Below are 25559 nucleotides of genomic sequence, written 5' to 3'. Positions count from 1 at the left end.
GACAGATTGGATCATTGCTTAAACACTGTAGAGAAAAAGTTAAAATCACACAACACCAGGTTATGGTCCAACACGTTCGTTTGGAAACACTAGCTTTCGGAGCGTCGGTCCTTTATCAGGTGATTTTGCAGAATAAGATCATGCTCATAGAATTTATAGCCAAAGGAGTCCACAACCACCTGATGAAGGAGTGGTGCTTCGAAAGCTGGTGCTTCCAAACAAACTTGTTGGACTATAACCTGGTGTTGTGTGATTGTTAACTTTGTCCACCCCAGTCCAACACCGGCATCTCCAATCACTGTTGTGAGAGTCAGTTTTGCCACATTGGAAATGACGAAAATTGTTAAACAGAGCAGTAATATTCCAGCTGGACCATTTTTACAAATGACCAGATAACCAGTTTGGAACATACGGTTCCTGTGCCAGTATTTAAGACCCAGAGTTTATGTTCTGGGAAGTCTGACTCTCACACAACATGAGATGACTTACACACCAGGCCTTCTCTAGCTTTCGAACAATGGTTTGCTAATTATGTTCAGATAAAAGGACATGACAACATGTCCTTCATGATCTTCACTCATGGTTTTACATCAGTGCAGTAATTTAGAGAGTGAATCTCCAAGACAGCCTGTCTTTACCATGGACAGGGAAAGTAAATCAAACCAACAAGTGAAGTTTAGAACTACACAAGAATAACTTGCATAAAGAAAATCAGTGCAACCTTGGAAAATTGGTCCACTATACAAACAATTTACAGAATGCATCTGTTTCAAATTATACTGCTCAATAGAAGCTTGAATTTAAATGGTGTCTTCAGCAAAATAAAGGGGAGGACAAAGAGTCATTGTTTGCAGTTACTGCACTGTTGACCATTACTTAAGATTTCATGGAGATATCATATGACAAACATTTCTCTGAGTTCACAGCAAAATAACAGCAGCTTGGCTCCTGTCACTTAGACAGCATCATTTTCATAGAATCCCTACAGTGTGGAAACAGGCCACTTGGCCCAACAAGTCCACACCGACCCTCTGACAAGTATCCCACTCAGACCCATTCCTCTACATTTTCTTTCTGACTAATGCATCTAACGTACACATCCCAGAACACTACAGGCAATTTAGCGTGGCCAATTCACCAAATCTGCACATCTTTGTGGCCGTGGGAGGAAACCCACGCAGACACGGGGAGAATGTACAAACTCCACACAGGCAGTCACCCAAGTCTGGAATCAAACCTGGGTCCCTGGCAGTGTGAGGCAGCAGTGCTAACCACTGAGCCACTGTGCTGCCCTCAAGTTCATGTAGCCCGAGCTTCAGTAATAATGCTTTCAGAAATTATTTGGTCACTAATGGCAAGTGTGTTGGGCTTGTTTCCCGATGGTTAGGGTTCTTGTGATACAATGGTAATGTTCTTACCTCTGAGCCAGGATGTCTGGGTTCAAGTTCCCACTGGTCCAGACATATATAAAGATATCTCTGAATAGATTGCTTAGAAAATATCTATACATTGTGAAAGATACACAATATGTAAGCCAAATGTTTGTGAGTGCCCTGTACCTATAATAGGGGCACAGCATTATAAAGTTGCATAAAATATCAATGATCACTGTAAGGCAGTAAAGTGTTAAGAAATCTTCAAAGGTAATTAAGGTTAGTCTGAAATAACTCCCAGCCTGGAAGGTTAAAAGACAGGGAAATAGTTCAGTAGAGATGGGAAGGAATTAAGAATGAGAATATTTATGTTGGAAAGTGATCCTCATCACAGTTTCGGTTGTCTTTGCCCTAAAAGGCACAAATACCATGGGTCATAAACCTCATTTGTTTTGAATGTTAAGGTTGAGTTTGTGTTTCTAAATGATTTTTGGAACCTAAGTCTGTTTCAGCATGTAGCAATACATTGCATAACAATGATTTTTATTTTCCTTCATGAGAACAGTGATGGTGAGGTAAGACCATAGAGTAGTAGTGAGTGCTTAGAGGACTGAAAAGATGACAGCTGTTAGAAAAAATGTTTAGCGAACAATGTGTGAATCTTCAGATGTTATTACTGGAAAATCTCTGATCAAAAATCTGGAATAACTGGTGCTTCACCTTCCACAATGTTCCTCTTTCTCATAAAGGCTTGTAAACTCACAGCTCTGGCCATTAACATGCTGTATGTTCACTTATTTTCAGATGGTAACATTTTGTAGAAGGCAGCAGACACTGATGATTCAGGAGGTTTTGATGAACTTTTTATGGCACAATGGGATTCATGTAAATTGTGATGCCCCTGACATGAGTAGGAGAGAATATAACAGTCTGGAATGAGCATTTGAAGAATGCGATCTTAGACATAACAGCAGAGAGCTGAATTTTAAACCCTAATATGTATAGATACAAGTAAATGAATACTATAGTATGCAAGGAGTTGAAGAGCCTTTTTTAGTGTTGAGGATAGCAGCCTCAGGCAGAGTGTAGACACCCATGACCCCTGCTATCTTAATGTGCAGGCAGGAGTATTGCCTTAACACTCATGATGAAGCACTGTGGGGCTACATCTTCCTTGACTATTCCAAACAATAGGATTATTATGTTACAGACTTACATTAAGCTTCCAATTAACATTGGGATTGGCATGGGCCTCCTATTATTTATTGTTGTGCGGATTTTTTAAAAACTGGGCACATCCCATCCCCTATGTTGAAAACCCTAGGGTTGGCAGTAAAGACAAGTGGCACAGGAAGTAATGCTGCCCAGCTGTCTGCCACCTGCTCCTGCTTTCAGAAGTTCTTGCCAGAAGTGAATGTGGGCATCACAAATGGTTAAATGACTTCCAAGTGACCGACATATACCATGCCCTTTTACTTCATGGTAACATGGAACACGAAGCACAGCAAACAATTCTAATGTGCTGCATTGCTGTATATTTTGGAAGGGGAAGGAGTTTAAACTTCCAAACAGGTTACTCAAAGTGCTGTTAATAAGTAGCCATGATGTGGCGGTGTTGACTCGGATCGACAAAAGTCAGAAGTCACTTGACACCAGCTTATACTCCAATGGGTTTATTTGAAATCACAAGCATTTTGAGTAGTGCTCCTATGGGACTATAACCTGGTGTGACTTCAGACTCTGTAAGTAAGTAAAGGATAATCCTTTATAGTCAAACCCTCAACCAAAAATATAAGATTTCTCTTTTCCTGCTCCTGAGGAAACTGGCTCTCATGCACCAAGCCAGAGCCCTAACAGTAACTTTAACATCACTCCCATTGTGCCTGCACCAGTTCTTCACAGCCTTCAAGTCAGGTTCTCCTTCAAAGGTGCAAATTCTGTGAATTTTGCTGGGGAATGGCCAGGCTTCCAGTGAGCTGCCCAGGAACATCTGTTCCTAATTCCATTGTGGCTGGAGTTTCTTCAGAAGGAGATATCATCCCATGCAGACACAGACTTTCAGACTCACATAACGGTGAAAATTCTATCCACTCAGTTGGTAATAGGGAGCTGAAACTAATCAACCAAGATTGTAGAGAGTTAGTGATGACATTTCATCCCCCTGTCCTTCCAACTAAAGGTGAATCTCACTGCTATGCCGAATGGGCCTTCTTGATTCCTGCTGGCAGCCTTGACCTAACTTTGGCTGGGAGGATGTGATTCAATCTGACTCTCGCTGACACTTTCTGAATCTGAATTGTACAAAGTATTTACTCATCAGTCTACTCCAACTGGGCTCTGATTGTCCAGTGGCTTTTGAAAGGAATTTCTGTCCTGCTGGGGCAGGTGTAAGAATGCAATATTCCCTGTGGAGTCAGCAGCTGCAGTGATAGGTTTCCACTGACCAGGAGGTCAGGTTGGCAGGAAGGCTGGCAACAGTTTTGGTGGTAAGATGTCAGAATACCCCTTCCCCAACTATTCTCATTCAATTCCAAACAGTCCCTCTTAAAAACTGGATCAGTCTAATTGTCAGGAAACCCAGAGATTTGAGATGACACAGAAGCTGTGCATTAAAAAGCCAGACAAATGTGCTGCTGATACGTTTGGTGTCCTGACACACTGACAGCCTCTTTCACTGTAAACAATTTACAATTCAGCTTTGTAGTGCTTGGTTTTTTTATTGCATACTGAGTCAAACATTACTGGCCCTTCTAATAAATAATTAAGCATTTTTTTAAAAAAAAGGTCATGAAGGTTCATTGGGCAGGATTTACCCTTTCTGAATTTAGTTTGGATGATCTTTTTAGGCAATTATCATCCAGTTTGCTTCCTATTAATGAACTTCTGATATTTTGTTTTACTAGTAAATCATGCCCATATTAAGGCAGATAATTATTCCATGTACTGTGCTGAAAAGGAATAATGTCATTGCTGCTGTAGAATTCATATGTTTGGGAATATGATAATGTTCATAAGTAAACCAAGAAATTTATTGCTTCATAAAATTGAAAAAAAATGAAGTATCTCACTTATCCAAGCAATTATTGGAGTTTAGTCCTTTGCTAGTATTGTGAACATTTGTTTATCATATGTAGACAAGTGAACAAAGGATAAACACAATTAATCTTTCCAATTTACTGGAAGTTGCTGTCTTAAAATTTAAAGATGGAGATAACTCCACAACCAAAGTTAAACTTATCCTGACCTTGCAATATTTCTGTCACCTTCTATTAGCATGGAAGGGATTTGTTTTATTGATGTTAGTTGCATTGGGCCTTTTATTATATATAATCTTTACTAGTCTATGACCATTCCAGGATTAAACAATAAATTTCATCATAATGGCACCATTAAACGCTCTTGTAAAATTGACATGTTCCCTAGCGTCTATTTTCTGACATTGTATTGTCTATAAATTGTTGAATTCAATTCAGTATTGTGCATGTAGACAACATTAAAGTGTAAAATTACAACCAGTTATAAGGGAGAGATACTCAGAGGAGTGCTATCGAAACATGCTTTGAAGAACAATACGCGTTTAAATATTAAAAAAAGTTATCCCATTGAAAAATGAATTTCTTCTGCCTGTAGCTTTCTCTAAGGAATAAAACTGTTGTATTGTGAACTAAATGAGGAATTCTTCTCTTTTTAATGCATGTGAGCCAGAGAAAGGAAAACTCATTAGGTTTCTTTCATGTCTATTCTTGTTGTACATTTTGGAATATACCAATTATTGGAGGGAAACTCCATGCTGAATTGAAAAGTACATAAATTATTTTGGAGTGATGTCAGAATATGCTTATTTTTGGCTCTGTACAATGGAAATGGAGATGGTAGCCAATATTTTCTCACAGCAGACCAACAGAACTTTCTGGTATGAGTCTGCAGAAACATACAACTTCTGGAAATATCATCATATTTGGCTGAACTTGGACCTGTGTGAAAAACATCACTTAAATCCATGTCAGAAAATGAGGAAAATTGGCCACGGAATGTGTTACAAAATTGGTGGCTTTATCAAAATGTATATAATCCTGCAGATCCCTTTGCATTTATTGCATACACAAATAGATTTTGAACGAATACACCGTATTCCTCATTGGTATCATTGTTCAGTGTGGTTAGTTAATATTGGTAATCAAATCATTTTTAGACATTATTCTGTGTATCTGGCATTCCTCAGTTTGTTTAATCCAGTAGATAATTCATTTATGTTCGAATGAATGGGTAAATGCTGCCTTTAAAGTAACAGACTGAAAAGTACTATGCTGTCATTAAACATTCTAATACATACTCATAGAAGGAGTAGTCATTTCTAGGTTACTTATTTTTGACTTTGCTTATATGGATTGATTTGGAGTTGCTGATGTTGGACTGGGGTGGACAAAGTTAAAAGCCACACAACACCTGGTTGTGGTCCAACAGGTTTATTTGGAATTGCTGGCTTTCGAAGCGTTGCTTCTTCATCAGGTGATTGTGGAGCAGAATCATAAGACACAGAATTTATAGCAACAGGATTGCAGTGCCATGGAATGTAATATTAAACAAATTTTGCTTAAGTCTTTCATCTTTTAGAATTAACATGTTAGTTTCAGTTCCTTCATAGGTAAATCCCAGAACTTTTTTTAAAAGTTACATTCTCAAGGTAGCTTTTAACAATAGGGTTTTACCTCAGCTCAGATGATGCATTAAAGATGTGAAGTTAAAGGCTGACTGTGTCCCAATGTTAGGTCAGACTGATTCTATTTCTAAAGTGGGAGTTACAGAATCTTACATGGATTTATACAGTTTTTGAGCAAAATAAAATGTAATTCAGCAAGTACAAATTCACCCCACAAACTTATATGTGCGTGTATGCAGAGGAGACCGAGTGAGTGCATGCATATGGATGAGTGTGTGGGGGTTTGAGTGTCTGTGAGAGAGTGTATGTCTGTGTGTGGGTGTAATGGGGTATAAGGAAAAAGTGAGGACTGCAGATGCTGGAGATCAGAGTCTAGATTAGAGTAGTGCTGGAAAAGCACAGCAGGTCAGGCAGCATCCAAGGAGCAGGAAAATTGATGTTTCGGGCAAAAGCCCTTCATCATTCCTGATGAAGGGCTTTTGCCCGAAACGTCCATTTTCCTGCTCCTTGTAATGGGGTGTAAGTCTATGAGAGGGTGCGTGTGTGGGTGTGAGTGTGGGGGGATGACAGCCTGTGTATGAGAGAGGGTCTGCATGAGTGTGGGGGGTCTGGAGGATTGTGTGTGTATGTGTGAGAAAGAGAGAGAGTGTGTGTGTGTGTGTGTGTGTGTGTGTGTGTGAGAGAGAGAGAGAGAGAGAGAGAGAGAGAGAGAGAGAGAGAAAGAGTGTAGTGCAATGGGGTCACCTGTACTGTGACATGGCCTCCTGGTTGAGGCCATCCCCATGGATACCGATCTTGGCTGTCAGCCTCTACTCAGCCACTTTGTGTTGTTGCTTGTCCCAAAGTCCTCCTTGGAGGATGGTCGCCCGAAGGTCCGAGGCTGAATGTCCCAGACCGCTGAAGCCTTCTCCGACTGGGAGGGAACACTTCAGCCTTGGACCTTCAGGTTACCATTCTCCAAGGCAGACTTCGGGCCAGGCAACAACGCAAAGTGGTCAAGCAGAAGTTGATAGCCAAGTTCACTACCCAGGGGGATGGCCTCAACTGGGACCTTGGGTTCATGTCACACTACAGGTGAACCCACTACACTACACACTCTCTCTCTCCCTCTCTCTGTCTCTCTCTCTCTCTCTCTCACACACACACAGACACACACACACACACACAGTCCTCCAGACCCATGCACTCATGCAGACTGTCTCTCATACACAAGCTCTCTCTCTCAGATGGTCATACAAACACTCCCCATACTCACACCCTCTCAAAGACTTATACCACATTACACTCACACACAGACACACTGTCTCACAAACACTCATACCCGCCCCTGTGCACCCCCCCCCCCCACACACACACACACATGCACACACTAACTCGGTCTTGCCTGCACACACATACATAAACGTTTCTGGGGTGAATTTGTACTTGCAGAATTATACTTTATTTTGCTCAATAACTTCATAAATCCATGTATGATTCTGTAACTTCCACTTTAGAAATAGAATCAGTCTGACCTAACGTTGGGACTGTCAGACTTTAACTTCACACCTTCAATGCATCATCTGAGCTGAGATATCACCTATTGGTAAAAGCTACCTTGAGAATGTAACTTTAAAAGAAGTTCTGGGTTTTACCTATGAAGGAACTGAAACTAACATGGTCATTCTTAAAGATGAAAGACTTTAGCTAAAGTTGTTTGACATTACATTCCATGGCACTGTAATCCTGTTGCTATAAATTCTATGTCGTGTAATTATGCTCCACAACCACCTGATGAAGAAGCAGTGCTTCGAAAGCTAATGTTTCCAAATAAACTTGTTGGACTACAACCAGGTATTGTGTGGTTTTTAACTTATATTGATTACAATTTTCTGCCACTGCAGAAGGTTGACTAAGGTCGGGGCAGTTCTGAATGAATTTCTATTCAAAGAAAGAAAAGCTTTCTTTTACAACGAATCTTAACCTAGACTAAAAATTCATCTGCCTCATTTATTGGTCAGGGCATTCATGTTTCACAATCTGCAGAGCCTGGATTTGATGGAGTGAGAAGCGTGGAAGCTTAATATTCCTCATTGCTGTATGGACCTCTCATTGCTGAATTCCTCTGCTAGCAGTCTCCAAGCATCTGTCCAACAAATGTTGTATTGTCAACACATGGTGTAGCCACTCCTCTCCTCTTAAAGGCAGGTTGTCCTTCTTAAAGGGGAGTTGCACTGAATAATCAGTTAGAATTTAAAGCCTGGAAAGTGGAACTTCAGAACAGGGAGGGTGTTGCAGAATAACAATGTAATGCTGGAAACATTAATGCACAAGGAAGATATGATTGTTCTGCACAGTTTTGGGGATCCTCAAGATCCACCCTTGGAAATGCTGGGGAACAGTTTTGTTGGGTGTTCAGTTCCTGGCAATCTAGACCTGACCACCTTGCACTAATGCATCCACAGATGACACTCTTATTCACTACTCCACCAATATCTCACACAGCTCAATGCTCTCATGCCTGTCACTGATCCAACATCACTTCCAGCACTCAGGATTCAGGTCTAAGATTGACCTCACGCTCACATACCTATCATTGAGGCATCCCTCACATCCACCTGCTTCTACATACCTTCAGCTACTCAATTGTGGCTTGTACATCATATAAACACATTGCTACTCACTCACAGATGTCCTGTCCCCTCTCCTGCATGACAAGTACACAATGCAAGAGGGCAGAGTAGTGGGGGAACAAGGGCTCCTGTATCTCCTGAACTCTCTGGAGAGGTGGTTTCTCTGCATCAGAGGTCAAGTGAGTCTGAGCTCATGGCACATGGCATTTGTGAAAACATTGAGGGTGATTGTGTATTTCTGTAGGATGCTCCTCTCTGACCTCTGCTGTCCTACATCTTGCTATCTGGCATGATGAGCAAGTTGTTGATGATGTCACCATTGACTCTTGTTCCTCATTCCATCCTCTTCCAACACATCAAACTTTTCCTTGTGATTTTCCTTCTTTAGACTGAAGAACGGAAGCATACCTTGCCACATAAGGTCCAGGAAAAAGTAAACAGAAAAGTGTACATTTATATAACATCTTTGATAATTAATATAAGTTTTTAAATGCTTCACAGCCAATTTTGATGTATAATCACTGATTGTAATCAAGAAAACACAGCAGAAAATTTATTAATAGCAAAGTCCCATAACAGCAACGTGATAAAGTCTAAATAATTTGTTTCTGTGAAATTGCTTGAAGGATGAATATTGGCAAGAACACTGGAAGGGATGCTTTTCTTTTAAATAGTATTATGGGATCTTTTCTGTCCACCTATGATGGAAGACAGGACTGAATGTTTAATCATTCTTATGAAAGACCAAACATCTTACAATGCACCACTCCCTCAAAGGAATGTCAGCTTGATTTGGAAAAAGTGAGGAAGTAACAGCGAATAAAGAGTCACCATATTAGGGTCTAACACTTACAGCCCTCCTTTTCAAAATAGCTTAAGACAACAGTTGAATTCATAACACAGCTTGCTAGAAATAACACACATTCATATTATGGGATGCTTTCAATACAAATTAAAAGAATATATTCAAACCTTATTCCTTTTTTGAATTACCAGGAGGTAGGGGAGCCTATAGTTCCCTGCTGTTTTCTCCATGGGAATTAGAATCATAGAGTCATAGAGATGTACAGCATGGAAACAAACCCTTTGGTCCAACCTGTCCATGCTGACCAGATATCCCAACCCAATCTAGTCCCACCTGCCAGCCCATATCCCTCCAAACCCTTCCTATTCATATACCCATCCAGATGCCTTTTAAATGTTGCAATTGTACCAGCCTCCACCACTTCCTCTGGCAACTCATTCCATACATGTACCACCCTCTGCATGAAAAAGTTTCCCCTTAGGTCTCTTTTATATTTTTCCTCTCTCACCCTAAATCTATGCCCTCTAGTTCTGGACTCCCCAACCCTAGGGAATAGACTTTGTCTATTTATCCTATCCATACTCTTCATGATTTTATGAACCTCTATAAGATTACCGCTCAGCCTCCGACGCTCCAGGGAAAACAGCCCCAGCCTATTCAGCCTCTCCCTATAACTCAAATCCTCCAACCATGGCAACATCCTTGTAAATCTTTTCTGAACCATTTCAAGTTTCACAATAATCTTGCAATTGGACGGAGACCAGAACTGCATGCAATATTTCAAAAGTGGCCTAACTAAAGCCGCAACATGACCTCCCATCTCCTGTACTCAATACTCTGACCAATATAGGAAAGCATACCAAATGCCTTCTTCACTATCCTATCTATCTGTGACTCTACTTTCAAGGAACTATGAACCTGCACTCCAAGGTCTCGTTATCCAGCAACACTCTGTAAGACCTTCCTACTAAGTGTATTTAATATTTAAGATTTGCTTTCCCAAAATATAGCATGTCGCATTTATCTAAATTAAACTCCATCAGCCACTCCTCAGCCCATTGGCCCATCTGAGATCCCATTGTAATCTGAGGTAACCTTCGTCACTGTCCACTACACTACCAGTTTTGGTGTCATCTGCAAACTTACTAACTATACTTCTTATGCTCACATCCAAATCATTTATATAAATGATCCTTGGCTAATCAAAGTTAACTTGCCAACCAACCAGCATCTTTTCCTCCTGTAGTATAAATTGTTATGATCTTTTGAAATTTGTCATTCTTGTGCCTGTCCTCCTACATGTAATTGGAAAACTTCTGAAATGTATTTCTTTTTTCAACACAATTCAAGTTCTAGACTACTAAGCGACCATTAGTACAATCTTAACAACATGTTGATATGATTGAGAGGACTGGACGTTTTCCACAATGCATGCTTTTTTATGACTACTGAGCTACTGCTCAGGACTTTTACATTATGTAGAACTCTTCTAATTTCAGAGAAATTAAATAGAATGACCTTTTCACTGATTCTCCACAGTATTCAATCTCACTAACACCACTAACACAAAAAACTTATATACTTCCAATACCTTTATTTTGCCTATTAATCACTAGTGATTCAATCAGTTGTGAGCAAATTGATGTAGGTGTAACTTTAAGACTTTTCAAGCAAAAAGTCATTATGCAAATTGCTTCCATCCAAGAAGATTTATGATCTTCAGTTTCGTTCAAACCCAGAGCATTTCAATAATTTAAAAATTCAAGGTTAGCTTGCTTAGTTCATTTTATGCCTTTGAAAACCATGGAACTAAAAGTCAATAATCTTTTTATTCCTAAATTATTAATAATTTATAGTGTAATGACTTGGAGTGGCCTGATTACAGAGGTTGCACATAGCTGAGAAACTGAGAAAAATCCAAATCAGTGGCCCACCAAATCTTAAAAGCATTTGTAGATTAAGTATAACCTAAGATATTACGTTTCCATTTCCAAAGTCCTCTGCATGGTGAATGGGTCACTTTTGCTTAAAGAAGTGACAGTGCCTGAATGATGTTGTTAATGTGTAATTCAACCAGCAACTCATAGCAAGAAAGACCCTATGAATTGTGAATTGCTGTAAGCTGTTGGCCAATTTTCATTTACCTCCCTATGATTTTATGCAGTTGCAGTCTTTGCACATTAATTGCTCATTAAACTCACCACAGAAAGCTAAGTCTTATAATTAACAAAGTAAATATCTTTTTAATGGTATTATTTCTATTAATGGCTATCAAGAATCCTTTTCTACATGGAAAGTAACAAGTAATAAGTATGGAGTTGCCTTCTTTCTGCTTGTGAAATGTTTTCGGTAATTTTAAAAGTGTAATTTCTTTAATAAACTTCGCTTTTTTCTTTTCTCTTTCTTAATCCAAACTTTATTTTTGTAAGTTTGTTTCTATAACTGATTTGACATCGCTTTTGCCCATTTTCTTTCACTTTTCTTTTTGGTTCTTAAAGTGATTTTTTAAATCTGTAAATCTTATTGGATAAGGAAATACTTTATTTCTCCCAAATGCCTTGTTGCCCTCATTGTGCTCATAGGTTAAGATTTTTAAGCCTAAATGTCTATGAACAAGTCTAACTAACAGGGCATGCCATGAGAGAGTTCAGCAAAATCTGGCCAATGATATCACCTCTTTAGTTTGTAGATCAGCGCTGAGTGACTGCTTCAATGTTATCCTGACTGTGGCATGGTTTGATTTTAATTTTGAGGCAGTTTAAAACAGCAAAGTCAAGGTAGCCTCCCCCCGTGCCCCCGACACCTTTGCAAGTTTTACAGTGGCTATTGTTTATCTCATAGGAAAACCTGAACCAAACATCGTTTGTTCACAAAAACTGTTCTACCTGAATCCCTGCATAATATATTGTATGATGCTGCTTGTTTGCTGTCTATTTCCAGATGACTTTATATATTTTTGGCAGTATAACAATGTGTGATCAGGATGGTATAAAATAATGGTTCTGTACCAGCCAAAAGCTTCATCATTATGCATGCCCTCAGTCTCCTCCTTGATGCTTATTACTCCCTCCTTGTACATGCCAAGGGCTTTAATTTGTTAACTGAATAAAAAAATTCAAATGCATTGTATGACTGCGGTGTCAGTCTGCTTCACAGCTCCTCTGCAATCATATATAATCCTGTCCCATTGCCATCAGGTTGCTAGCTGCTCTCATGTAATTTTACTCACTGAATTATTAATGCCATTTCTTTCAATGACTACAGCTATTTAGCCTTCCACCTATGTCACCTACAATCTTACATTATGTGTGTACAGGAATCTTCATTATCTTCACATAGTTTTCATTCTTCCACGTATGAGTTTCCGAGCTCCTGCTTTTAATGATTTTTCTGTACAAGGCACACATTTCCATCACATTCAATCTTTTGCCATGTATATGTTTGAATTACAAGGGACATTCACATAAATTTTCACTGTTTACCATTGCACAGAAATTCTTCTCACCTCAGTCCCAAGTCTTGCGCATCAGTGCAGCTGTATTCATCACTGTGAATGCTTCCGTTGCCTCATGGCACCCTTGGATTATTTTTGCAGTTCGCTTCCACCCTCAGGACGCCAAATCTATTCTCCATCACTTCATTAACAAGAGCCTGCAGGGCATCATCTGTGAAACAGGCTTTGTGGTTTGAGTTCCCTTGTTCATTATGACCAAATTTACCCACTTCACAGCTGAACTTAAAAATTAGGTTTGCTTTCATATGGTGCCTTATCAAATTTCTAAGAAATTTTACACAAAATAAATTGTTTCAAAATGTGGTCAGCGCTGGCCTAAGGGACAGAAATGTTTTGCCCAAGAAATCACTGTTTATTAATTCATTCCCTCGCACCTCTACAGTATTGTCTTAGTATGCTCTGACTGATTCATCCATGACATTGAATTCAAGCTATGCTCCTTCCCATCAAAATGGACAAATGTATTTGCACTAAAGGCAGCACGGTGACTTAGTGGTTAGCACTGCTGCCTCACACTGCCAGGGACCCAGGTTTAATTCCAACCTCAGGTGACTGCCTATGTGGAGTTTGCACACTCTCCCCATGTCTGTGTGGGTTTCCACCAAGTGTTTTGGTTTCCTCCCACAATCCAAAGATGTGCAGGTTAGGTGAATTGGACATGCTAAATTGCCCATTGTGTTCAAGGATGTGTAGGTTAGGTGCATTAGTCAGAGGAATGGATGTGGGTGGGATACTCTTCAAAGGGTCAATGTGGACTTGTTGGGCCAAATGTCTTGTTCCACAATGTAGGGATTCGATGTAATTTATTTCTAAAGTAGGAATTTTACCTCGTGTGTTGAGCAATTTATTACTTTGTGGACATTTTCTTCAACGGCAGATTAAAAACTTTAAATGGTGATGATGGCCTACCAGTGAAGACTAACATCAGTTACGGTTTTGTGATCTTAAAATTAGCTGCAACTAGATTTACAGTACATTCGAAATATCATTAAATGTAACCTGAAAGTGTATTGCATCCAAATTCTTTTTCAATGTTCTTGAAAGCTATTTGTATATTGCACAGATTAAAATAGGAAATCTTCTGGGATCATTCCTCTCCCCATGCTAAAATGCTGGAGTTCAAGAAATCAGGATATATAAAAATATGTATAAAATAAATATGATGTCAGATGTAAACACAGAATGTTGGAAATACTTAGAAGGTCAGACAGCAACCATGGTGAGGGAAACAAAAACTGACCTGATTTTATCTGTAACTGAGGGAATTTGGAATGAATTAAAATCTAACCTAATTTTAATTTTCCTTCTCTCTTTACAGGTGTTGCTATTTGCAGAATAGGCACTTTCTTTCCGATTTTGAGCATCCACAGTACTTTGTATTATGCAGAAGATATTTTTTGAGGCATCAATAAAGTCATGGTAAAAATAAGCATTATCAAGTATTTAGTGAATGAATATTTTCTATGAGGAGAGGAGCTGCTGATAGCATGTGGGAAACCTAGTCAAGTTACGGACATAGATGTCTGATGAAATTAATATTGTCTTTTTTCTGCTTCTTGCCTGGCAACTAGCTAACTTGACAGGTTGGCCAATTGCTGGGCTGGAGAACAAGCATCAGGAGGTCACAGTGGTGTTCTTTGAGGAAAAACCTCCAAAAACTGTGAGAGAGACATCTTCAGATTGGGGCTTAGGGACAGAACAACAACTCTGAACTTTTCTTTTTGTGGGGGTGGGAAGGGGTGGGCGAGGTCAGAGGATGAGGGTGAAAAGAGAGAGAGAGAAAGGGACTGCAGCTACATAAGGGAAACTGAATCTTTCACAATAGCCCAGGAAGGGGAGCTCTCCCTGAGTCACAAGGTATACTGAACAATGCATTTGTCTTCAGGGGACAGTCACTCATATCTCCCTTTCATTGCTGAGTTTTCTGAATCTGAGAAGCCACATGGCAGCTGTTAGATTTAAATTAGGTTCTCAGTTACGCTGTGAAACATTCACTTAAATCAGTTAATATAATGTTTCACTTTTCCAGGGGAGCTTTGAAACCTGTAGGTGTAAAAATGGAAATGGTGCAGACATAACTGATTGGTGGTGCACTCTTACTTTTTTAAGGTTTATGGAGGCTCTTGTTACAACCATTGCCATAATGCCGTAAACGGGCATAAAAGCTAGAATTGAACATTATGTTGGAGGCAGTGTGTTCATTTGATACTTTAGGAAAAACATGGTATGCCAGTTATGTGATTAACAGATATTCATATGCCCCTAAATGGCATGTACTACCTGTATTTGAAATTATTCACAGAGGCAGAACCCAAGCTTCTATTTTCTGTAATATAAATAATTGATGAATAATCTTAAATAATTCATTTTGCTTTGCTTTAAGAAAAATACTTGTGTGCCTTTTTTAAATAATAAAGATTTGCTTTTTTATGTCTTGCAAAGCCATTGAAAACAAATGTGTGCTTTGATGTGTATTTATTTCTTTTTTCACCTTTTTCATTGCCTGAAGCCATCTTAGAACATGTAAAATATGGACTGAGAATAAGAACTCAGCTCATCAACTGCTTCATGAACTCTATTGTAGACATGTAATCCACTGGGAGATGTTTCAACATAAAATCTCTTTGATCCTTAAGATAAATCAAGCAGAACACTGAAACATTCAACTATCCTACTTTTCCTTATTGAAGACCACTCTCTACACCTAAAGCACATGTATCACAAGATATTTGATCATTTCACTCTGTGTCTATTCCTTAACCACCAGTCTCATTCCCAACTGACGTACACCAATCTTCTTTTTAAATGTTTATCAATAAACACTCAATTCTCATATACGTATTCACTAAACTGCAGATTAAAAATGTTTCTTGTCCAATGTGGGGATGGTGAAGTTATAATGGAGTCCCTGACTTGTATTTTGTGTTCCTGCATCTATCAGTTTATTCTCCCCATTTCATGTGACTGTATCCATTCCATTTTTAGATGTAGATTGTCACATGTACTCAAGGACAGGAGTACAATGAAAAGTGTATAATGTCACCACATGGTGCCATTTTTTCATTCTTATGAAAATAATTTTTCTCAACTCCACCAAGAACAAAATATTAAAGAATTGGGCAGGAGAGCCAACTTGGTTGAGGTCTTAATGTGTGTGGGAAGGAACAGAAGTTCAAATGGTTGATGCTCAACCTGCTGAAGTTGGCGGTTTCTCCCCAGTTATGATAAAGTTATGAATTGTGTGTTAGTTGACAATTTTAGCTTCTGCCAGTGATGCCTGAAGATGAAAGGAACACATCATTAAAACACATTATGCTATGGAGTTTAAAAGCGTGTGGCTGAAATTATATTTTGCTTTGCTTATAGTCTTAAATAGAACATTTGTATTTTGATAACTATGTAAGAATTCAAATTTTCTTCAAGCATATGGCATTTGGATTGACTGAACAAGTCTTAAACTGGAATAAGTTACATAGCCATTACAAAATCTTAAAAGTTCTGCTCAATTGCTATTTGCAGTCTGAATAAGAAACATGGATTTGTGGCAGCTGACTGTTTAATTAATTATTATGTACTAATTTTGTAAATCATTGTGAAGGATTATGTCATATTATTCTGCCTATCCAGAAGAGTTTATCTCCGGTGCAGCTGCAATTCTACCAATTCTTTCATGTTCAACTAAAATCACATGACATTTTTATTTCGATTGAAGGCAAGTAGAAAATAAACAATGCGGGGAAGAAATTGAATGCAGACTGAAAAATGCCAAACTCAAACGTTATGATTCCCCTATGGATTTCCAATAATCAATTGTAATCAGTTGGTGTTACACCTCAATTTGCTTTGATTGAGGCAGCTTTTCAGCAAGGCCTGGACTGAGCTGTAGATACCCTTGATACAGGCATCAACACTTTCAAGGCAATGACTTATGAGTCAGAGCTTTAAAGTCATTATTTTCAGGCTGAATGCATTTTGACGTGAAAAATTATATCAAAAAACTATTAGCATATTTCAACAAATATGGAATGAATTACACCAACATCTAATTTAGTCTGCAATCTGAGTGCTTTGCTGTCATATCTATGACCACTTTCATTATGCGTAATGTAATTAAGTAGAACTGTGCCAGAATGGGGACAATGTGCAATGATTCTCTTAATTTAGCTAGTTGCATTTTTTTTCCATATCACAGAATTTGATCATATTTCATCTGTCTTATTTAAAACATTAGTTCTAGACCTGCAGTAAAATCTTAGAGAAAGAATTATATATGAAATATGCAAACCAAGCGAGAACATTTGAACATAAATAGCCATTGGTCTTAATTGGCTTCACTCAACTCATATTATGCAGATATAGTTCTCAGTTAACCTCTTTCCATTAGCATTATTGCATTTCAATGATTCATTTCAAATTCAGCTCTAGGATTAAATTTAAAAAAAAACTATGTGAGAAATTACAGCTAATGTTTGACTGTAACCAGTTCATAGAAACAGAATCTTACAGTTTAAGGGAGGCCATTCAGACCATAGCTCCTGTGCTGGCTTTCATAAAATAGCAATTCAATTTGTCCCATTCCTGTGCTCTTTCCCCATAAATCTGAAAATGTCTCCTTTTGAAGTAACTTCTATCTGAAATATGCTATTAAATTATCTTCCACCACCCTTATTGACAGTTGTTTCAAATAATAACAAATTGCCATTTTGAAAAAAAAAACTCTCTATAAGTTCCCTGGAGTTTTTGCTAATTATCTCAAATCTGTATCCTCTACAAAACTTCTCATAACTTGAACACCACCATTAAAACTTTCCTTAACATAATCTGCTATATAAAAAAATTCCACCTTCTCTAGTTTCACGACATAAATTCAACTCGTCATTCCTTGGTACCATTCTGTAAATTGTTTCTGCATCCTCTCTAAGGTCATCAATTCCTTCCAAAAGTGTGGTGCTCAGAATTGGACATGGAACTCTTACTGGGGCCCATCAGTGATTTATAAATCTTTGCAAAACATTCTATTCTTTTGTACTCAGTGCCTTAAGTAGTGGATGTAATATTCTTTCTTAACAGATATTCACATACAATGCCAATATCAATGACTTGTCTTTGCAAACCACAGGTCTCCCCTTATTCTTCCTTCTGAAATACATCTATTCACACTTGTATCTATTAAATTTACCTCCCATGTGTCTGGCCATTTTATCAAGGGGTTTCCACTCTCCTGAAGATTTCAGTTTTCCTCGAATTGCTACATTACTGAGTTTCTAACTTTGAAACAATATCCTATCTATCCAATCTTGGTCATTAATGTACATTTAAAAAATGGTCTGAATACAAGTACATGATGGGGAAATGGTTGAGGGAGAGTGGGTTGAAATATCCTGAATATTATTTTCTCCAATCTTCAAAGCTACCAATGGGAATTTAGGATTGAGCTATGAATAGATTCTGTAGGATTTTCTACTGGGAGCTTGAATTCATAATATTGACTGTTATTTTGTTCATCTACTTATTGTAAACTAAATAAACACCAGGATTGGTGAAGCAATAATATAGGGTTTTTTTATTTTGAAATAAGATGATTTACAGGAACCGTTCACTCAAGAGTTAATCCTATCGCTGTTGTTTCAGACCGACTAACAAGTCCTGAGAACAATGCACTCTATCCTGTTAATGCAGACAGTGAATGACAGTTGTTTAAGAGATGCTCCCTTGATGTTAGGTGCAAATCAGTAATATTAGTAAGACTGGAACAAAAACAGAAGTTACTGGAAAAGCTTAGTAGATCTGGCAGTAGATCTGGGAAGAACAATCAGAGTTAATGTTTCGGGTTGAGTGATCCTTCCTCAGAACTGAGGGTAGCTAGGAAAATGTCAGTTTATATGCAGGATCACTGGACCCAAAGCATTAACTCTGATTTTTCTTCACAGATGCTACCAGACCTGCTGAGCTTTTCACGCAACTTCTACTCTTCTACCTGATTAACAGCATCCGCAGTTCTTTCAGTTTTTATGTTAGTAAGGCTGTTATCAATATATTACTATCAATACTGGGTATCAAATGTTTTTGTTGGCTTTATGGGAAATACTTTTAAATGTATTACACTTATTTAGTTTCTAAATGTACCACTCTCTAAACATGTACTCTCCACTAGGTGACTTGGCCTTGGCAGGTCAGGTGACAATTTGAACCATTAGACTTCACAATTGAGTTTCGATAGCGTGAAGGCAGGAGAAACTGTGACCTTTTGAAATAAAGTTGTTGGATGTTTGAACACGTAATGTTTATATGTTCTATTAATGCCCAGTGAGCTTAGGAAAAATGCAAACAACTAACCTAATTCTGTTTTTCCATAAAATAGGTATTTTTATTATTGAGAATAAGTCACCATCATAACTTAATAAATGAATAAAAGCTGAATCTTATTCCATAAGACCTTTAACTTTTCAACAGGCGATGCCCTCTAGGACAGATTTTTAAAACACTTAGCTGAATAAGGGGGTGGTATGGTGCTTCAGTGGTAAACACTGCTGCCTCACAGCGCCAGGGACCTGAGTTTGATTCCAGCCTCGGGAGTTTGCACATTCCCCCTGTATCTGCATTGGTTTCCTCCAAGTGTTCTGGTTTCCTTCTGCAGTCCAAAGATCTGCAGATAAGGTGGATTAGCCATGCTAAATTGCCCACAGTGTCCAGGGGATGTGCAGGCTAGGAGGATTAGCCATGGGAAATATGGGGTTACAGGGATGGGCTGGATCTGGGTGAGATGGTCTTCAGAGTTTGGTGTGGACTAGATGGCCAAATGGTCTGCTTCCTCGTTGTAGGGAATCTGTAAATAGAATTACAGTATAACTTAGCACCAAAACATTAGCTTCCAATTGATTGCTTTATGCTTTTGACAACATCTGGCTGATTGAAACACAACACCATGAGTCTTTGGGCAGAGAAAAAAAAAATGATGTGCAAGATGTTATCCATTTTCTTCTGTAATCAAGGCATTTTGTTGAAGCCAGTTCTTATCATGGGCAAGTAAAGCAGTTGTTGGTCCATTCAGCACATGAATATTAATAAAAATGTTTTATGTCCTAATGGTTCAACTAACCTCTGCACAAACAGCTGCTTTTCTTCAACTCTGTGACAATACAAGCTCCCTATTGTGCATTATGCCAGCTCCCAAATAGAATGTAATCTTAGGGAGAATGATTTACGTAAACATCCTGCTTTCTGGGTTAATGATCACACTGAAAGAATGTATGACAAACTAAATAAATTAGTTACATAATATATGAAATTAGCATTGTGGTCAGATTATTTGACAAATGCCAAAGTAAATTGCATCATTTTTCAGTCTGATTATTCATTGGAATTTTGAATGGATTTCATTGATACATACTGGATTTGGAATTTCACTTTTCTGTTATCTGGCTCTCTGTTCAATTAGCTTAAGTGAATATCAACCAAATAAAAAATGTTTATCTCCAGGCTTTCCAAATAAATGTAAGCATGTTAATATTGTGTTACAGCAGTAATTTGTATTTATATAGACTTTCTCAACTTTGCTCCTAAGTTTCTATTAATTTCCTATAAGTCGATTAATTACTTGCTCAACAGCGTTTTTGGTAAGGACAACCTGGAATTTGTAAATTAACTCTCTAAATCAGGAAGTGAATGATCAACAATCCTTTGCAGTTTTTATTTATGCCATAATACATTGTTTAACCATCTACATGGTTCATTTTTCATTTTCCAGGGCATGATAAGTTTCATACAATAGAATTCAACTACGTCTAACTAGTATGTTTAACTTTTTGAATGCTAAACGTTTCTCTTGTGTCTGTCCTGTCCATGAAGCTTGATATCATTGGCAGTTTTTATTCTTGTTCAGTAAACAACCTCCAGAACAGACCTCCGTGCAAGTTGAATTTTCGCTGTCCTAAATTACATCCATTCGTAATTGTTAGCTGCCTTTTCATTCCATTCCAGCTTCCAGTCCAAATTTCAATGAACTCTATAAACTTTAATGTCCTAGAAAAAAAAAGGTGTTTGAACATTGGCAATAGTGATCAGGAATTCAGATTGACTATTTGCCCTTGACTGCCCTTATCACACAAGTTAGATTCTCTTTTGAAGAATTATAGCTCATGACTGCAACACAAATTGTTGTTTTTAAAGATACCCTCTTATAATATCAAATGCACTATTGGCTATCTGTTATCATATCTTTATTTTCTCAGATGCTGTTTGTTCCTTTTAGAGAAGATGTATTTGTTGACTTTGCCGGATCTATAAACAAGTCATTTTCCTTTACATTTTGGATTCACCACTCTGTGTGGAGAAAGTTGGCTGCAGCTGGTGGGATGGGTAGGCAGAGGATTCATTATGTAATGAACACTATCTCTAGCTTTAACTGATTCAATAAAGCACCTGGGAACTTCATAGACACATTTGATGTCCTTTAGTCATATTATAAAACAACTTCTCTGTTATTAGTTTCAACTTAATAAGGCCATATATGCCCTTTAAGGATAAATAGTCTCTCAGCATCAGTCTCTCAGTTGTGTTCCCATCACAACTCACTGACTGTAAGCATGTGACAGTTGTGCCCAATGAGTCTTGCAGAAAATGATTATGGATGATGGCATTACACATGTCCCTCACAGCCATGTACTCTTGTTACTCCGCACCCCCTTGGGTGGTATGTCTTCACCATCCATCTGTCACCATTGCCCTCTGACTGACAATATCACATAAGTACAAGTCCATTTACAGACCATTTCAAAATGTGAAAATTAACCACATCCTTATCAGAAAATAAAGAGACGTTCAGGAAGCCTTTGGTCAAGTGAGAAGATCAAAGCTTGCCTAAAGGGCAAACAGAGATTTGTTTCGAAAACTCAAAGAAATAAAGTTCTGAATCCCAGGAATCAAATTTAAATCAAAAATGGTGAAAATGGTGAGGTAAAAACAATTTGTAATTGTTGTGATCTCTATTTTCTTTCACTGCTGCAGGTTTTTTGTTGTTCATTTAGGAATTATGACAATCAACTAAACAATTAAATCATTTTTCTCTTGTTTAAATTGAATGTTCAGTGATCAACTTAAAGGATCATGCAACAATTTTTACTTTAACAAATAAACCAGTGGCAATATTTTTATAAATACTGTATATGTTAATCAACAAAACATTTTGCATTTTAACATTTAAACATTTTAACATTTGACTCAATCAAAACATTCTGACTCTACTGTTACACTTTACACTGTCCCTTAACCCAGTGCACAATAGTCCTAAAGCCAGTCTAAAATGATTCTTAGCTCCCTAGGATTTACTTCCATTCTGTTACTTTCTCAGCTTCATAATTTTTAACCCTGTTTCCCACTGTGGATTTTTCCTCACTATTATCTTTTCAAATATTTTAGCCTTTTCAATCCAAGTATTTGGCAATGTCACATTCCTGCATGGTAAACCAGAGAGACTGACCATCTACATGCTCGTCTTCTCTTTCTCAGGTCCTGAGGACTGTGTTACCAAGGAAATTCAGGGTGTATTTTCAGAAAATCTTATAATGTGACCTTACAACTGCTTGCTCTGCACTTTCACTTCTCAAAAAGAGTAAATATACAGGCAATATTTGGGCATTGTATCCAGGTAGAAAAGCTGACAGAGCCCAGGGCTCTCCGACCTTGAAATTAAATGAACTGTTACAATTATTTGTAATTTGACATTCTCAAAATCTCCTCACAACTCTGAAGACTATAGGGAGATGATGGAAAAAACAAATAATTGATCAATTAATGGCCACTTACATGCCACAACTTTCCACTAGCCTCATTATTTGCCTTCCGAGTAAGTGAGAAGAATGACTGGCTTCCAGGTAGTGAAACCAGGGCAACCTCCTGTTGGTTTGGGGTGGGGAGGGGAGCTACATGTTCTCAATCTGGGAGAAATCAGGGGCCAAGGGTAGCCACTGAATTCCACGCATCCCGTCCCTACCTTTAACTCTCCCTGAACACCCACTTCTGGAAACTCTATCTGGTGATCCCCACCAAAGCAACATTTCATTAGTGAGTTTTGAGAAGATTTGTAGCTCAGGTTGAGGTTCTGGATGTAGATTTGCTCACTGAGCTGGAAGGTTTGTTTTCACACATTTTGTTATCGTACTAGGTAACATCATCAGTGAGCCTCCAGATGAAGCACTGGTGGTATGGCCTACTTTTTATTTATGTGTTTAGGTTTCCTTGGATCAGTGATGTCATTTCCTGCGGTGATGTCATTTCCTGTTCTTTTTCTCAGAAGGTGGTAAATGGGATCCAAGTCAATGTGTTTGTTGATAGAGTTCCAGTAGGAATGCTATGCTACATTGGACACTACATTGGACAAACAGGCAAAAAAACTAGCCACCAGGATACATGAACATCAACTAGCCACAAAAAGACATTACCCACTCTCACTAGTATCATTACTTGCAGATGAGGAAGGACACCACTTTGACAGGGACAACACATCCCTCCGAGGACAAGCCAAACAGAGACATGCATGAGAATTCCTAGAAGCATGACATTCTAACACGAACTCAATCAACAAATACATTGACTTAGATCACATTTACCACTCCCTGAGAAAAAGAACAGGAAATGACATCACTATAGGAAATCACATCACAGACCCAAGAAAACCCAAATACATTAATAGAAAGTAGGCCATACCATCAGTGCTTCATCCTGTGCTCACTGATGATGTTACCTGGTATGGTGATGAAACATCTGAAAACAAACCTTCCAGCTCAGCAATCAAACCTACATCTGCAACTTTTCATGTTTGCCAGCTTTGGCCTGCAGCAACACTCTTCAGCTATTTGAGGTTGCTGGCCTCTAAATAGTCACTCTTAAGTTGGGCAGGACTTCAGTGGTGAGGCTCCTGTTTGGATGAGAAGCTCACCATAGTGATCTTAGGAACATTAATTGGTGTTTGATCCAGTGACCTTTCTCTCTGGCAGGGCGAGAAGCTAGTGTCCCTAAAGTTAATTGCCAAAACACTAAATGTGCAGAGTACTAAACTGGGCCGAACAGTTTGTCCAATGGCAGAACAGATGCTTCAGCCACTGATTACGTGTTTAAGATTGTTCACCTTCTTTCCAGTAATGAACCTGGGCCCTCTTTTAATCTTTAACAATCAATGATAAACTCCCTGTCAAGGTTTGCATGGAGTGAAATTCAGAAGAGCACACATGACCCATTCATCGAAAAGCATAAAAATAAAAAAAACTTCATGTTTGTAATAATATTGTGAATTATCGACTATAACAATCAAAACAATCTTTAAGCAGTTTCAGAAATACATGGTTCTTTGAAGGGATAGTTGAAGGTAAAGAAATGGTGGTTTTGAAGAACAGTGCTATTCCTTTAATTTTGTCTGAACCTTTCTTCATTCAGATGACAATGCAAGAGAGAATCAAGTGGAGTGATGTGATGATAGGTTGCGATGAAATAAATTGAATGGGAGGGGACTCATGGAGCAGAAACATTTGTAAATGGTTTGTTTCTGTGCTGTAAACTCTGTAAAATTAGTCTTTCTGAATCCAGGCCAGACAAATGCTGGAATCAATTACTTTTCTGCAAAAGCCTTGAACACAAGTAGATGAAAATAAAAAGGCTTGATTTCATAAGGAGACAAACAAATTAATTATTTACAAGGTGGTAAGTGAGAATGTGGACAGTTAGTATTTTAGAAAATTTATTATTGTGTTTGAGAAGCATTTGAAATGAATATCATAACATTTCAAAAAATATTGAGTCTTGAATTTAAAAATTGTCGACCCATTAACTTAAGATCAATAGTACCCACATTTCAAAGGATGTAATAAATATTCAGTTGAAGAGCACCGAGGATATAAAGAATCATTTTGGACATTCATCATTTGGCCATTCACACCTCCTCGAGACAAATCTTTATTTATGTGTTCCATTGCTACTTCCTTTAACCCGACCACAACACTTTGTCACTTAGTTTTTTATTATATTTATTCATGTTCTGAGAGCATCACTGCCTAGGCCAGCATTTATTACCCATCTCTAATTGTTCAGAAGGGTGGTCTGGAAGCACATGTAGGCCTAACCAGATAAGGTTGACAGATTCCTTCCGTAAAGGACATTAGTCAACCAGATGGATATTGGGGCCTTGGAGGGAAGTAAGGGGGGAGGTGTGGGTGCAAGTTTTGCATTTCTTGCGGTTGCAGGGGAAGGTGCCGGGAGTGGAGGTTGGGTTGGTGGGGGGTGTGGACCTCACGAGGGAGTCACGGAGGGAGTGGTCTCTTTTCCAAGGCCCCAAGGGATCCTTCCATATCCGCCACAAATTCACCTGCACCTCCACACACATCATTTACTGCATCCGCTGCACCCGATGTGGCCTCCTCTATATTGGAGAGACAGGCCGCCTACTTACGGAACGTTTCAGAGAACACCTCTGGGACACACGGACCAACCAACCCAACCACACCGTGGCTCAACACTTCAACTCCCCCTCCCACTTCAGCAAGGACATGCAGGTCCTTGGACACCTCCATCGCCAGACCATAGCAACACAACGGTTGGAGGAAGA

Source organism: Chiloscyllium plagiosum, unplaced genomic scaffold (assembly GCF_037043375.1).
Source record: "Chiloscyllium plagiosum isolate Xiang-an unplaced genomic scaffold, Cpla_swu_hap1 HiC_scaffold_23, whole genome shotgun sequence".
Taxonomy (NCBI): Eukaryota; Metazoa; Chordata; class Chondrichthyes; order Orectolobiformes; family Hemiscylliidae; genus Chiloscyllium; species Chiloscyllium plagiosum.
The sequence above is the reverse complement of the archived record's forward strand: the minus strand, read 5'-3'. Positions refer to the sequence as shown.